Source organism: Bos indicus, chromosome 8 (assembly GCF_029378745.1).
Source record: "Bos indicus isolate NIAB-ARS_2022 breed Sahiwal x Tharparkar chromosome 8, NIAB-ARS_B.indTharparkar_mat_pri_1.0, whole genome shotgun sequence".
Classification (NCBI taxonomy): domain Eukaryota; kingdom Metazoa; phylum Chordata; class Mammalia; order Artiodactyla; family Bovidae; genus Bos; species Bos indicus.
Window position 1 is genome coordinate 57,676,877 of NC_091767.1, and position 17,390 is coordinate 57,694,266.

The 17,390-nt window shown below is 39.8% G+C and overlaps 1 long non-coding RNA gene across 2 annotated transcripts in view; it reads right to left on the bottom strand.

Annotated features, from left to right (window-relative positions):
- Nucleotides 1-1,275: 1,275 nt before the first annotated feature.
- The window catches only part of LOC139184557 (uncharacterized), an 84,146-nt gene continuing 68,031 nt past the window's right edge, over nucleotides 1,276-17,390 (bottom strand). For both annotated transcript variants that reach the window (XR_011568090.1, XR_011568089.1), the window contains exons 3-4: nucleotides 4,349-4,444; nucleotides 1,276-4,159 (exon numbers count right to left, since the gene is read on the bottom strand). This is a non-coding gene — a long non-coding RNA (uncharacterized lncRNA). The remainder of the gene's footprint in view (nucleotides 4,160-4,348; nucleotides 4,445-17,390) is intronic.

The window sequence follows — 17,390 nt, forward strand, 5'->3', positions numbered from 1 at the left end:
GTCCCTGCTTTAGAATTTTTATTACAAACAAAACACAGTCCTTAGGCAGATTTAAGAGCACAGGAAGAAGCCTGCTAGATTTTGAACTGCTGTCAGCAGAGCCTATGTTTTATTTATCTTCATCTCCAATCACATCCATGGTGCTTGTCAAATAGTAGATACTCAATGAATGTTGGTTGGATAAAGGATTCACATGTGTTTCCATGGGTATTTACATGACAGAGTGAGTTAATCATTTTTTGCCCCAGTCTGTAGAGATGGGTGCTAACCTGTACACCCTATTTATTTTTAATACTATTTAGCTACAAGGATGTTCTAAAATGAGATTATAAGGAAGTCGGTTTTATACAATTTTACACATACAGATGGATACACTTGCTGACTAGGTGCAGCTACGGATGTTCTCCTTGGAAGATGCTTTTGCAACCTAAACTGCACTAGGATGAGGCTACTGATGTGGCAGGAAGGGAAAGTAAGATAAAACTCACACCTTAATTTCTAGACAGGATTGCTTTTTTAAAAAATGAATTCCAAGTGCTTCTTGTATACCTGGCACGGGCAAAGGAGATTTACCAATGATCTGTGATTTAAAATGGCCCAGAACAGGCCCAGTGGTTCCCCTGTCCTTGGAAGCAGGTGGTTTAAGTCTCTTGATGGCTGCTCTGTACCTCCCCACCATCGGCTTCCTAGGCAAGGGCTCCATTCCTCCTGGTCTGTCCTGTTGGAACAGGTTCTTTATCTCCATTCTCATACTACTCTAGCCTTCTTGTTGCTAGATTACTCTGTTACTGATTCTCAAATTGTGGGTCCCAGACCAGCAGTATTAGCATCATCTTAGAACTTATCAGAAATGAAAATCCTTGGGCCTCATCCTGGACCTACTCCAGAAGAAACTGGGACCAGCAATTTAAAAACAAACAATTTTATTTATTTATTTGTTTAGATTTTTGGCTATGTTAGGTCTTTGTTGCTGCATGGGCTTTCCTCTAGTTGCAGTGAGCAGAGGCTATTCTTTGCTGCAGTGTGCAGGCTTCTCATTGTGATGACTTCTCTTGTTGCCAGGCATGGACTCTAGGGCACACAGGTTTTAGTAGCTACAGTATGTGGGCTCAGTAGTTGCTGCTCCTGGGCTCTAGAGCATAGGCTCCATAGTTGTGGTGCAAGCACAGGTGTGTAGGATCTTCCCAGATCAGGGATTGAACCCATGTCTCCTGCATTGGCAGGTAGGTTCTTTACCACTGAGCCACAGGGAAGCCCAGAGGCCCATAAGTTTTAACAAACTCACTTGTGACTCAGCTGGTAAAGAATCTGCTTGCAATGCAGGAGACCTGGTTCAATCCCTGGGTTGGAAAGATCTGCTGGAGAAGGGAAAGGGTACCCACTCCAGTATTCTGGCCTGGAGAATTCCATGGACATACAGTCCATGGGGTTGCAAACAGTCAGACATGACTGAGTGACTTTCACTTTAAACTCAAATGTGAGAACCACTGCTGATATAAAGCTAATTTCTGAGCATACCACCTATTTGTTTGTGTGGTATATGATTTAAGTGTGTGTGTAATGTTTTCAGATATTGCCCTTCCCCTGATCCTGTAGAACTCCACATCTCTCCTAGTGCATGCCACACCATTCCTTTGCATTTCAACAGCATCCCTCATCACAACTAGGTAGTAACAACCAGGGAAATCTAACCAGTCTTTTAGTCTTTCTGCAACCTCCCTGGGCAAAGCACAGGGCCTGGGATATAATACATACCAAGTAAATGTGGCCAATTTAACCATAAAGTAAAATATTTATCTGACCTTTGAAGCTTGATGGTATGACAGCAGTACTAGGAATGAATCTTTCCTTTCCACTGTGGTTTTCTAATATTATTGTAGAGAATATTAAACTGGAGGTAGGAGACTTGAACCAGACCAGTCTTCTTGGTGACTTTTAAGACTTAGGAAGGCATTTAAGGGCTTTGCTTCCATTTTTTTAATCTATAAAGTGTCAGTAACAATATCTATGGACAGAGTTGTAGTAAGGATGAAATGCAACAGCACATGTTATCAAATACAATAGCACTATAAAGAACATTAAAAACAACCTTTAAAGAGAAAATTCCATTTTTCTATTATCCAGAGGGTCTGTTTTTCAAGATCAGCCTAAGTTTTTTTTTTTAAGGGGGAACTGTATTCTAATCATCTGATATTTGAAGCAGGAGAATATAAATGCTTAGTAGCACTTGTCTATTCTTACCTGTTGATGAGACATTAGCATTACTGCCAACCTTTTAGGCTTTGAAGGGATTTCAAGCTTTATCTTGATTTAATGGTTGAAAAAAAAAAATCAACCAAAGGTACATTTTCTAAGAGCATGTCTGGACCTACGCATTAGAAGAGTGTGAGCTACTGTTCTATCAAAACTAATTAAACCTTAAATGTGTAACCAACTCTCAATTACCAAGGTTAATGGGACTACATGCATACATAATTATATCTTACATTTATATAGTGCTTTTAACTTCTTCAAAGCACTTTTCACTGTATTGCATATATAACACAGATGGATTCTTTTTTAATCCACAAATATAAGGTGAAAAAGAAATCTTGGAATCAATAATTTCAACTTTGTACCTTTCCAAAGCTATTAGAACTAGTAAAATTGTCTAGTAGAACTTTCATTGCTCTACTCTCTTCCTGACACTTCTCAACTAAAGGCAAGAAATGACTGAAAGATTTGAAGGACTCTCCAGAGGAAAGGAACTCAAGAAGGAGAGGCAGGCAAGGACCTGAGCCATCCACAGACTAGATCATTAGTACCAGGGTAATTAAGAATAATGGACTATATGTGTGATTATACCCATAAGAAAGAGATGAAAAAGCATAGGAAATGATGCATGAGTAGCAGTATTTACAGGGCTCTTGTCATTGTCATTCACTCTACAAGCATTATTGAACACCTACTTTATGCCAGTTACTTTCAAAAAGGGAATGGATATAGCAATGAATAACCTAGGCAAGACTGCTACTGTCATGGAGATGGCCTTCTTGAATGGCAAAGACTGACGGTAAACAAGATCGTAAATAGACAAATCAGATAACTTCAGGTAGCACTACGCACTGTGAAGTCCATTAACGCCAAAATGTTGTGGAGAGAGCCTTAGGAAGGCCATGCTATTTTGGATCGGGTAGCCGGGGAAGGCCTTTCAGGATATTTGAGGTGCATCCTGCAAAAGGACCCCACCTTGTGGAGGTCTGCTAAACAAAATGATGGAATAAGTGAACTCATCAGGCTCAATGTTAGAGGGAGGGCCAGGCCCCACCACTTCCGTGGTTATTCATTTTGTGTCCTTTTGTGGATATTCCTAAAATCTCTCCAGGAGCCCTGATGTATTGCCTCTACAATGGAGGTTACTAATTCTGATCACCTTGACAGGGGTGCTCTGAGGAATAATGGGTAAACAATTGTGAGGAGCTATATAAATGCTAAATAATGATCACAGTAATAACCTTTTATTAAAGTCAGCACTGTGATAGGCAGCTCACACTCGGATGCCTTGGCAAATGTGGAAATCGATGCGGCTGCTCCCTGCACACCCCAGCACCATCCTTTAAAATAGAAAAAATAAATGAGCCGATGATCATGATATTCAAAGTGGTTAGTGATCAAATAACTGTCTTGAGAGAAAGCTGGTGTGTGAAGTGTAAAATGGGAGTATAGAGATAATGGCACATTCCAGCCCAGAGCAGGTAGAGGGGAGCTGGTGATTGTAACTGGATGCTGCTGGTACACATGCCACCCGCTGCAGGGTGGTAATTCTAACCTCATCAGGACGAGGCACTGCCACCACCAAAAGCACTGGCAGACGGAAAGTGGGATGAGAAAGAGCCGGATCAGCAGCATCTCTGCCAGCAGCCCCATCTGGCCCTCTTGGCCTTGGCAAGCCTCCCTGGGGGGAGAACTGAGAAGCCAGCACCAAGGGGCCCTACCTTGGAAGGGCACCAAGGAAGCAGAGAGAGAGGGAGGCAGGCAGGGAACAAGTGTTGCATTTTTTCCTTTCTTGAAAGATCCCAGTTCCAGGAAAGGCTTCAGTTGTCTTTTTACCGGAGCCTCCCTACACAGTTAGATAGGAATCCACTCCCTAGCTGCTCCTCTTCCTTTCTTGTAAATATCTCTCCAAAATATAACATTAATAACACAGAAGCATTCTTTTCTTGTGGGTCCTAGCATCTCTTTGATATAAATGTGCATGTTTCCAAACTTTCTTTCTTGTCTCCCACCTCATATTGGCACACATATTGTGTGAAAAATGTGCATGCACACACACACACACGTACATGCACACACTTATACCCACACTTACCTAAATCCTTTGTTAAGCCCCGGCTTGGCTATTATAACAGTGTCTATGGAATGTTGGTCACATAGTGGAAAAGTTTAAATTATTGTTGCTGCTTTTCTGAAAAGCAGAAAAAGAGAGAAGTTAATGATTAAAAAAAAAATTAAGAAGAAACCACTCATTTTAAGGCTGATACTAAACACTTTGGTTCATATTGACTGAGTAGGTCACCCCCACCTTAGGACAAGTAGAGTGAAGGTGATCTTGGAGGTGCTAAAAGCCCCCAGTGCATACTTCACTTTCTGAGACTTGACTAGAAATTAGGGAGGTTAAAAAAATATGACAAGAAAACCCTAGATTTCATGAAATTATTAAGCTGGGGTGGAAAGGATCAAGGTCCTCACAAAAATCTGATTGATTTTAACCAAATGGAGAAAATTTTAAATGTTAAACACCCTGGTATGTTATATCTGAATTACTTTGGGTGGACATGCTGCGTGGTACATAGTAAGTACTCAGTAAATTTTCTGCAGATAAGTCAAGCACTTCCATCCACCAGCGTCTCAGACTACTCGAACGTGAACTCCTTTATTTACATATACCGTTTCTTTAATTGCTTTGTTTTCCAAACTAGTCAGTGAAAGAATCTAGGGAGAGCTGTTCTCAAGAAATGTAATCATCTTCATGGCCAAATCAGTCTGAATTAAGTTGGTTCATTAGCAGGACTGCCTAAATGGCTCCCAGATTTTGTTTGGTAGGTGTTTTTAATGGCTTATTGATAATGGACTGGCAATAAAGTGGGAGATAATGTCAGAAGGAGGGAAAGCACCCGCTCAGATGCTGTGCTTTTTAAATTAAGCTAACTCATACTTAACCACATTTAGTGTCAAACTCCAAGGAATGGTTCCCAGTTATTGTCTTGGATCCTTTATTTCGCTTTATTTATTTATTTTTTTCCAAATCTTTATTTCAGCTTTGTCTGGCATTTGACTTTCTTAACTCCATTTTCCTCCCAGCTTCTGGCTCTGTGCTCACCCCTTTGGACTTGATGAGTAATTGTGCCTTTCCTGCTTTTCACCTCTGGCACTCCTTTGAAAATGGGTTATGTTTATCTTCTGGCTCTTGCTACTTTTGGCTGCTCAAAACTTTTGACTCTACTCAGCCAAGTTTTGATCCCAGGACCTTTCCCTGGCTTCAACCTGTCTCGGTGGCATCTGTGCTAGGCTTAACTCCTCCAGATGTGGGCATGGGCAAGAGGAAAGACAAGCAAGGAAACAGGAAGAATATCTGGCTAAGCTTAACCTGTGCAGGGTCCTGAGGCCTTGCTGCATGTAAAATCTCTGCCTACTTATTCCTCTGCTTATTCTCTCCTATCTTTGACTCTATGTCAGTTTTTATTAAGTCTCTACCTTCTAACTGGCTGATCTTCCTCTAGTATCCCTTTGTAGGACTTAAATGGGAATGAGAGTAAGTGATATCCTTTAGGCAAAATAAATTTGATGGTCAGGAGTAATTGCTGAATCTCAAGTGTCTTTATAGCACTTATCAAATGCCATTTTACCAGATTAGTTGGCAAATAGCTTTGCTTTTGATAGGTCTGTTGATAGGTAAGTCAATAAATACCTGTTGAATGAATGAATGCATGCATACTAGTTGTGTAGCACTGTATCAGGTACCTTAAATAAAATAAAAATATAAGACTTCACCCTTGGCTTAAGAAAGACATCTCATGCCAATCACAACAAAACTTTTTTGAAATATCACCAAGGGCCAGACAAGTTTCACTATTTCTTCTAGAAAACAAGATGTTCTCTCTTAACGCACAAACATCTTCATCTGGGCAAAAGGGAATGAGAGCAAAGGACTGGGTCAGTTCAGTTCAGTTGCTCAGTTGTGTGCAACTCTTTGCGACCCCATGGACTGTAGCATGCCAGCTCTCCCTGTACATCACCAACTCCCAGAGTTTACCCAAACTCATGTCCATTGAGTCAGTAATGCCATCCAACCATCTCTTCCTCTGCCATCCCCTTCTCCTCCCACCCTCAATCTTTCCCAGCATTTGCCTTTGCAAATGAGTCAGCTCTTTGCATCAGGTGGCCAAAGTATTGGAGTTTCAGCTTCAACATCAGTCCTTCCAATGAACACTCAGGACTGATCTAATTTGGGATGGACTTGCTGGATCTTCTTGCAGTCCAAGGGACTCTCAAGACATAGGGTAGGGCAGTAATAGACACCCGAGAGCTAATGACCTATGAAATTTGGACATTTTATTACCATCAGTGGATTTTTTACGTTGCATCCTTGAGGAAGCATAAAGATAATGCGTATAGATAAACAAATAGAATGAAGTGAGCACCCATAGAACTGCCACCCATGTCAAGTAATACAACTTTGACATCAGCCCAGAAACCTCCACTCTCCTGCCTGATATAATAGTATTTTACTTATTTTTGTTCATAATTCTTCCATCTTTGTTTGTTGTTGTTCAGGTACTCAGTCGTGTCCAACTCTTTGCGGCCCCATGGACTGCAGCATGCCAGGCTTCCCTGTCCTTCACTATCTACTAGAGATCAAATTGCTAACATCCTTTAGATCATAGATAAAGCAAGAGAGTTCCAGAAAAACATCGACTTTTGCTTTATTTACTATGCCAAAGCCTTTAACTGTGTGGATTATAACAAACTGTGGAAAATTCCTAGAGATGGGAATACCAGACTACCTTACCTGCCTCCTGAGAACAGTTAGAATTGGACATGGAACAACAGACTGGTTCCAAATCAGGAAGGGAGTACGTCAAGACTGTATATTGTCACCCTGCTTATTTAACTTACATGCAGAGTACATCATGTGAAATGCCAGGCTGGATGAAGCACAAGCTGGAATCAAGACTGCTGGGAGAAATGTCATTCACCTCGGATATGCAGATGACACCACCCTTTTGGCAGAAAGTGAAGAACTAAAGGGCCTCTTGATGAAAGTGAAAGAGGAGAGTGAAAAAGTTGGCTTAAAGCTCAACATTCAGAAAACTAAGATCATGGCATCCAGTCCCATCACTTCATGGCAAATAGATGGGAAAACAGTGGAAACGGTGTCAGACTTTATTTTTCGGAGCTCCAAAATCACTGCAGATGGTAACTGCAGCCATGAAATTAAAAGATGTTTTCTCCTTGGAAGAAAAGCTACGACCAGCCTAGACAGCATATTAAAAAGCAGAGACATTACTTTGCCAACAAAGGTCCATCTAGTCAAAGCTATGGTTTTTTTCAGTGGTCATGTATGGATGTGAGAGTTGGACTATAAAGACAGCTGAGCACTGAAGAATTGAAGCTTTTGAACTGTGGTGTTGGAGAAGACTCTTAAGAGTTCCTTGGACTTCAAGGAGATCAAACCAGTCAATCCTGAAGGAAATCAGTCCCAAATATTCATTGGAAGGACTGATGCTGAAGCTGAAACTCTAACACTTTGGCCACCTGATGTGAAGAACTGACTCATTGGAAAAGACCCTGATGCTGGGAAAGATTGAAGGTGGGAGGAGAAAGGGACGACAGAGGATGTGATGATTGGATGGCATCATTGACTCAATGGATCTGAGTTTGAGTAGGCTCCGGGAGTTGGTGATGGACAGGGAAGCCTGGAGTGCTGCAGGCCATGGGGTCTCAAAGAGTTGGACATGACTGAGTGACTGAACTGAACCTTCTCCCAGAATTTGCTCAAACTCACGTCCATTAATTTGATGATGCCATCTATGTAAATTTCCCTAAAAAAGTTTTGTCTTACTAAACTTTGAAATCAAAATAGATTAAAAAAGAAAAATAGCAACTTGCATGCACACTCAAAAAGTTTTGTCTTACTAAACTTTGAAATCAAAGTAGATTAAAAAAGAAAAATAGCAACTTGCATGCAACTTTCATGCCCAACCCTCAATGTTGGGCATGAAGAAGAAAACTAGATTTTTAAGTAATATTCCAAAGTGTACAATTTCTATTGCTGATCAAGATATTTACTCTTTTAAAATATTGAAGTATAGTTGATTTATAATATTATATTAGTTTCAGGTGTATAACATAGTGATTCATTCAGTATCTTTATAGATTATACTCTATTTAAAAATATTACAACAGAATAGCCATATTTCCCTGTGCTGTAAAATATAACCTTGTAGCTTATTTATGTTATACATAGTAGTTTGTATCTCTTAATACACTACCCCATCTTGTCTCTCCTCACTGGTAACCACTAGTTTATTCTCTGTATCTGTGAGTCTGTTTTGTTACATACATTTGTTTATTTCTTAGATTTTAAATATAAAAGACATTTACTCTTTAGTCCACTTTTATGTTTGCTGTTGCCTTTCCCTCTACTCCTTTATACTTCAAAGGTATACTTCCCAAAGCTCCCTTTGGTGTTATACTAATGCTTTCCTGGACTCAGTGGAACTTTGAAGGATACTGAGCCCATCTTGATGAAATGGATGTTGACATTCCATGATCATTACTGTAATTATTCCTAATTTGTACTTTGCTTCAAAAAGTCTCTTCCCCTACCATTTTAAAATGGTATCTACAGTTTTAATTATACTTGACAATAAGCTTCTTTCACCACAAAATCTGTTTGATCATGTATATACCCATCATTATCTTCAAATATCCTATTTTAAAGACATTCCATCCAGATAGAGCTCCCAAAGAGTTATAATATTAGCAATGGTGTTTTTAGCTATTTCTGTAATCACTGTTTGTAATGATTGCAAATCACATTTGTACAAATGATTAGATGCTAGTTGAGTTATCTATCAGACTGGGCTGAAATGGTCCTGTAAACCACTGTACACCAAACACATCTACAGAGTAAAAACTGAAATGGAACTTGGATTCCACAGACAATCAAATCAGATGCTGTAGTATTAACACATACTTCAGGTCCAGAATAATCTTGCTAATCACACTTCCAAATTAATCAGCTAATGTCAATTTACATGAAGAAGAGATCTGGTGGATCCTGGTGAGATAAGATTTGGGAGGGTCAAGGGCAATAGGGAAAGCTGCTGGAGGTGATAGGATTAGCTAGAGCAAAGGACACAAGACAAAAATGAGAAGGCTGTATTAGTAGATATCTGGACCATAAATGCTGTAGTATAAACTTACAATTTTGCCATACTGCTTTGTGAATTATTTTCCTTAATTCAGATTTTGTATTTTTCATGATATAATAAATAGTGAGATCTAGGTGAGCACCAAAGAATTGATGCTTTTGAACTGTGGTGTTGGAGAAGACTCTTGAGAGTCCCTTGGACTGCAAGGAGATCCAACCAGTCCATTCTAAAGGAAATCAGTCCTGAATATTCACTGGAAGGACTGATGCTGAAGCTGAAACTCCAATACTTTGGCCACCTGATGCGAAGAACTGATTCACTGGAAAAGACCCTGATGCTGGGAAAGACTGAAGGCAGGAGGAGAAGGGGACCACAGAGGATGAGATGGTTGGATTGCATCACCGACTCAATGCACATGAGTTTGAGTGAACTCTGGGATTTGGTGATGGACAGGGAGGCCTGACATGCTGCAGTCTGTGGGGTGGCAAAGAGTCGGACATGACTGAGTGACTGGACTGAACTGAGTCTCATTTTTTTTTGTGCTTGGATATGGTGAGTAGAGTGCTGTAGCTGAATCAATAGTTTCATGCAGGGGAGATGTGAGAAACAATATTGGCAAGAATGGTTAGGTCAGATTATGACAAGCCTTAAAATGCTTGTATTGGACTTTATCCTTTGGAAGTCATTTAGTGTTTGTTTGTCACTGAGAGTACCTCAAGGAAAACAGTGTTTATTGGTGGTTTCTGAGGGGGAAAAGACTTTGGCAGGAAGATTAGGTAAGACAGTTAGTGTTAATCTCTTTGTGACCCCATAGACTGTAGCCTGCCGGGTTCCTCCGTCCGTGGAATTCTCCAGGCAAGAATATTGGAATTGGTATTCATTCCCTTCTCCAGTGGATCTTTGCAACTCGGGGACTGAACCTGGGTCTCCTGCATTGCAGGCAGATTCTTTATGGTCTGAGCCACCAGGGAAGCCCCTTAGGTAAGATAATATGGCAATAGTTAAGACATTAGAAAGTATGGCTTAGGCTAAGTTTTGGTATTGGATTAACATGAAGGAGTAGGTGCAGTATTATAAGGGGTGGGGGGAGAATTTGGCTTCTTTTTCTGTCTTTTTCAGCCACTTGGGCTTAATACTGCTCATTCTCCTTGATTTATTTCCCTTCCCATTTATATTTTCCTTCTTCTCTTAATCCTACTTTACCATTTTTCCTCTTTTTCCTTTGCCTGCATTCAAAACTTTTTTATTACTTTTTTATATGGGATGATGATTCAGTCAGTCATATATCAAATGGGAGATATGGGTAGAAATTAACCATATGATTCACCAACTGATTATAATATGTTGGTGCTTTATAAATATATATATATAAATAATATATTTATCTTTTATTTTCAGTTAGAAAAAAGGAAAGAAAAATAAAGAGCAGAATGGAAAAACCAGAGACTTCATTTATTCCTTCATTCCAGAAGTGCTGTGTTCCCAAGAAAGAGAGTCAGAGAGATAGAAAAAATACAGCAAAGTAATTTATGTTACTATAATGTTATTGTATGCTGCTGCTGCTGCTGCTAAGTCGCTTCAGTCGTGTCTGACTCTGTGCGACCCCACAGACGGCAGCCCACGAGGCTCCCCCATCCCTGGGATTCTCCAGGCAAGAACACTGGAGTGGGTTGCTATTTCCTTCTCCAATGCAGGAAAGTGAAAAGTGAAAGCGAAGTTGCTGAGTCTTGTCCAACTCTTAGCGACCCCAGGGACTGCGGCCCACCAGGCTCCTCCGTCCATGGGATTTTCCAGGCAAGAGTACTGAGTGGGGTGCCATTGCCTTCTCTGATGTTATTGTATAGTTTCCCTTTAAACTCCATTGAATAAACTAGAGAGTCCAGCATGGGAGGCAGGAGACTAAGGTGTGATGAGCAGACTCCATGCCCTCCCTTTCTGTTATGTTGTTTCTCATATCAAAAGGTGGAGTGTAAATCACTATTCTTAGGCCCCAGTGATTGGCTCAACTTACAGGATGTGGTGGAAGTGACTTTCTGGGACTTCTTAGGCTACATTGTAAGAAGTCTGTGTTTTTTGGGAGATTTACTCTTGGGATGGTGACTTTTGAAGCCCCGCCATCACTTTGAGAGAAGTCCAGATCACATCGAGAAGCTGCGTGTAGGTCTTCCAGTTGGCAGCGACAAATCATAGCCAGCACTTCCTGTCAGTCACAGGAGTAACTTGACATCCCACCCAACTGAGCCTACAGGTGATGGCAACCCCAGCTGACATCTGACTGTACTTCCCAGGAGACCCTGAACAAGGACTGCCCAGCCAAGCCCAGTCAACCCTCGGAACAATAAGAGACAAAGATAAGCTACCACTTTAAGCTCCTCTACTTTGGTGTGGTTTGTTATATAGCAATAGATAATTCTTTCATCAGCTGTTTGAAAGATTCATAATGTCATCCAGAATGCATGTATATTTAAATTTTTTTTTCTTTTAAAGGTCACTTTATTATTCATTAGCCATGAAATTAGAATCTGAATTGATCTTGATCAAAAGTCTTAGGAACTATTTAAGCAAATATTTTAAGCACTATCATATTTTGAGTACTGGTTCAGGATAAAGCAACATAGATGTGACGAGAATATTGATTTGTAATCAGAAGGTGGAGTTTGAATTCTAACTCTCTTATTCATCACTGTGTGACCTAGGGCAAGTTATTTAACATCTCTGATTCTTAGTTTCCAATGCTGTAGTATATTTGAGTATTTAGTGCTGCTAGGCAAAACACAGTCAATAAATTTCCACTTCTTTCCTTCTTATGAAAGTCCTCTTTTTGTAAGTGCAACCATGTCAAAGCTTAACACATTATTATACAGCTTGCTAAAACTGAATATTTTTTATCATTTATCAAATATTTCTCTTGATAAATATTTCATAGGCTTCCATAGTGTTACCTTTAGTAGTATGGTCTGCCTTACTTTTCCTGTGGGATGACTTGTTTAATAGATTTTGGGACTCATTCTATTGCTAGCTTCTCACAAAGGCAATTTTGTGGCAACCTTCTTTGGTTTTCAAGGACATGACCCTGTCTCATATCTTGAATGTGGTTTCATATCCTAATGCAAATGTTAATACGTTAAGTGCATATCAAATAAGAATTTTAATTCAGTTCATCATATGTTTATGTATTTAAATTTAAGAATCAAATTGATATAATTGGTAGCATTACCCATTTGCTTTGATTTGAGATGCCAAGTGATTGAAAAAAATTTTAATTTAGAAGAGAATTACCTTGCTTATTTGAATTTATCATTTTTGTATAATTAGGATGAACTAATTTAATTTGCAGTTATCCTTTTAAATGACTTAAATGATATCTGCCGAGACATTCAAGACCACATGATTAGTGGAGTCATCCTGAATATTACTCAGTCTCATAGCGTTGAAAAGTATAAGTGCAACTTGTGAAGCTTGGAGGCTGAAGTTTCAAGCTTGATCTTTTCTTCATTAGCATATATGTTTTTTTCTATTTTATACCCCTCATTTTATGCTGCTTTGTGTTTTCCAGAGGAATCACACATCGCATTTGGTGATCATCCTCCTTTCCTAACTCTGTTCTGATTTTATGTCATTTTCACTCAATGTTCAGCTCACATCTCAGTTCTGCAAAGGTTAGGCTTATTACTCCTTTAGTGAGTTATGGTTGAAATCCCCAAGACAATGTACTTTATGGAGACTGAGTTACCTTCAGTAAATACTTTTTTAAATGATGCATTTTAATGAGACTAAAACTTTTTGATACCATACTACTGAGTAAAGTAGCTAGAACCTATAATTTTAGAATAGTGTTTTTCAAAATGCAGGTCTTGACCCATTAGTAGATTTATATATATATATATCCTTCAGGTTGTGACAAGCACTTAAAAACAATGGAACTATGTAGAATAGATAATACTAAAATGCATTATATGTAATACGGGTACGTAAAGTTTCATAAAACTTTTGCATTAGTTTTGTGTGTGTATATGTACTGGTTTATCATTAAAAATTACTCCATATCGTTTTGCAAGTTTCTATCTAAAGTGTTTGAAAACTACCCCCTTGAATTTAATGCTATCTGGAGAAGGAAATGGCAACCCACTCCAGTATTCTTGCCTGGAGAATCCCAGGGACAGAGGAGCCTGGTGGGCTGCCGTCTATGGGGTCGCACAGAGTCGGACATGACTGGCGACTTAGCAGCAGGAGGTGACTTAGCAGCAGCAGCAGCAGAAGCAATTAAAAAATATAGCAGTTTAAAATGAAGCCCCCTCAAATGTATTTGAAATATAAAAGTGTAGATAGCATTCAGTAACATATTTTAAAGGGATTGAAAGCTACTTTTTCCTAAGAAGCTGAGCCCTGGCATAAGTGGGCATTTTTCAAAGGGTCAAGATACAGTTATCTCTAATAAATGATGCATGCTAAGTCACTTCAGTCGTATCTGACTGTTTACAACCCACTGGACTGTAGCCCCCCAGGTTCCTCTGTCCATGAGATTCTCCAGGCAAGAATACTGGAGTGGGTTGCCGTGCCCTCCTTGAGGGGATCTTCCCAACCCAGGGATCGAACCCACGTCTCTTATGTCTCCTGCATTGGCAGGTGGGTTCTCTACCACTACTGCCACCTGGGACCCAAATTTTATGTAGCTGGAAGGGTAACAGGTTACACATCTAGCCTGTGACATTGCTATTTATTGCCTTGCTACAGTTGACTGTTGGAGGTGTTTTGTCTTTGCTCATCAGATTAGAAGGACCTAGTTTTTCAAGTTCTCAGTCTGCTAGAAAGCTGGCATCACATTTCTCCCCCACTGGTGGGATCTATGTCTGGATGGGAAACTGGAAAACTCTTGCCCTTAACTCCTCTTTTTGCTAGAGAACCTCCTTTTTCTTCCCCACTGGGTCTTAGGAAGATGGAAGGCAGAATTGAAAGTTGTGTTTCAGTCATACTATGTGAGTTTGTGTTTTTGTGTGAAGGCCTACTCATTTACAGGAGCTTTCCATCCCTGGAATTAGAAAATTAATCCTTAATCAGAGTAATGCAGGCAGTGTCACATTTTCAGTCTGCTAATGAGCTGTGGAGAGAGATGGCACATCTTTCTCCAGTTGATGGATGTCCCTTTTAGAAGATATATGATATCCTTACCGGTAGGTTAACACTTCAGAACCAAAGGAATCCTCGGAGCAGGAAGGGGTCCCTGGCTTTTCTGGCTCTTGCCCCTTAAAGTTTCCCAACTTCTCACTTTTCAGTCTACTTTCTCTCCTGTTAAAATAAACTCATTAGTGGAATCTACCATCATGTATTACTTAACTCTTTCCATCTGTTGCTCAGTTGTGTCTGACTCTTTGCTATCCCTTGTACTGTAGCCCGCCAGGCTTCTCTGTCTGTGGGATTTTCCAGGAAAAAATACTAGAGTGGGTTGCCATTTCCTTCTCCAGAGGATCTTCCTGACCCAGGGATCGAACCCACATCTTTTGTGTCTCCTGCATTGGCAGGCGAGTTCTTTACCACTGAGCCACCTGGGAAGCCCCAGTTTTCCCATCTGTTATGGTTTAAACTTCATTTCATAGAAAGCCCTGGCTTTAATCCTTTACTCTCCCTTTATAATGCTTTTATTTTGACCTTACTACTTTCTAAAAATCAACCCAAATCCTTCATCACTGTCTTTCCCCCAACCTCCATTAACCTTTCCCTGTTATCCAGGTTTTTTAACATATACTTAAGAGGTAGCCAACAAAAATGGACTTGAGATTTACATGGTGACCTTTTTTTTTTCTTTTCCTACAAGGACCATTTTCAAGACTAGGAGATTTTTCCTATTCTTCTCAAGGAACTTTCAGATGAATTAATGAAACAGGGTAGATACATTTGTTACTATTATTAGAATCTCATTGTCTATAACTCCAAAATGAGGCATAAAGCAGATGTCTTTCTAAAAGGAAGAGCCTTATTATAAATTATCTTGAAGATCCTGAGATTGTCTTTAAGAGCAGTGCTACAGGAGGATATGAGGCACAATCTTCCAAAACACTGGACTTGATTTTATCCTGAGTGCTTCCTTGATTTTAACCTCTTATAATCACAGGATATAAAGAAGGAAGAAATTTGGTGTTCATTCTGTCTCATTTTACAAACTAGGAAATTGAGACACAGAGGCACCAAGTCATTAAGATCATTCAGTTATTTAGTTGGCTATGTGGAGCAGGCTGGTTTCAGAAAGGATGTAGAAGAGTGGACATATTTGAGAGATATTGATAATCTGTGATAATCAGCACTGACTGACTGGTTGGTGACAGACTGAGGGGTTGGATACTGAGAGGGAAGCTTCAAAAGTGGTGTTTGAATCTTTAGCCTTAGCAACCACGCACACAGGAGGCCCTCATTTTGAAGGAGGACATAGGCAGCAAGGTGTACTGTCAGAGAAAGATTTAAAATTCAGACTGGAAATGTTGAATTTTGAGTGTCTTTAGTCAAATCCGAGAAAACATGTTACTATTGAGTATATATGAGGAAAACCATGAGACTATTGGGTTATGAAAGTTTACTGAAGAGAGTATTTCCAAGAGGAAGTTATTATTACCCATAGCTGCAGTGAGGCCAAGTAGACAGACATGGAAAGGTGTTCATTGGGTTTAACTAGAAGGAAGTCATTAGTGACCTTGACAAGTTTCAGTGGAGCAGTGGGGCCAGAGCCAGATGGTAGTGAACTGGGAAATGAGTGGGAGGTGAGGAAGTAGAAGTGAATATAAACAACCATTAAGAAGTCTGGGACAGCCAAAGGAAGGGCAGAAGTAGGGCAGTCCCTGCAGGGGAAGATGTAGAGGGAGGGTTTTATTTGATGTGGGAGAGAGTTGGGCATGTTTAGGTACTGATGGTAAGAGTTTTTCAGTTTTCCAGTTTTTATACTGAAGTAATTTTTCTTTCCTCTGACTCCTGCTTTCTGTCTAGAGGTCTGAGTAGTTCCTGGAAATCTCAGAGCAGATCTTTTAGGAGCATCAGAATTATCTCTTGCTAATTCATTATTAACTAATTCTTACCAACCAACGTTTGCTATCAACTCATAAGCCTACATTCCCCTCTGACTTTTTTCCAGATGCGCACACTCATCTTAGATAAAGCATCTCTGAAAAATGTTAATGGGGGTAAAGAAAACATAAGTAAGTTTCTCACATCTCAAATTGGCCTGTATAAGATTTCCAACTGAGAGATGAACATTTTGGACCAGTTTTTAAAAATCTGAAGAAATTATTGCTTAGGATTAACATTTATTACACATTTGGTCATTGACTTTAAAGGCATTAATTTATTTATTTTAATTGGAGGATAATTACTTTACAATATTGTGATGGTTTTTGCTGTGCATTAGTCTGAGTCAGCCATAGGCATACATTTGCCCCCTCCATCCTGTAGCCCCCTTCCTCCCCACCTCCCACCTCCCTCCCCACCCCATCCCTCCAGGTTGTCACAGAGCACCGGCTTCAGGTGCCCTGTGCATTGACTTGTTTTATAGTTACTTCACTGTTATTTATTGACTTCCTAATACGTAGCGTGTGTTTGGCATGGATCACCTGACACTGACCTGAAAATCTCATTTTGTAAGTACTTTTTTGAAGATAAATTTCTGAGATTTACGATGATTTTCTACATTTTTGGTACAATACTTTATGCTACGTCCAAACAATATTATTTATGGTTTAGTGGAAACGTTTTTATTGATACCTTACATCCAAATTCCCTTTCTATTTCTAAAATAAGCGTTTCTAAGTGATTCTCAGTAGGAAAAAGGACCTGATTGCTATAGTAGAAGTATAGGACACCAGATACCTTCTCTTGATGACCACTGGCAGCTGAAATGTGGACAACTGACTTAGAATTAGCCAACAGATTCTCTCACCAAGAGTCACATACTGGGGAAGCAATAGAAAACCGCAGATAGAAAACTGAGACTCA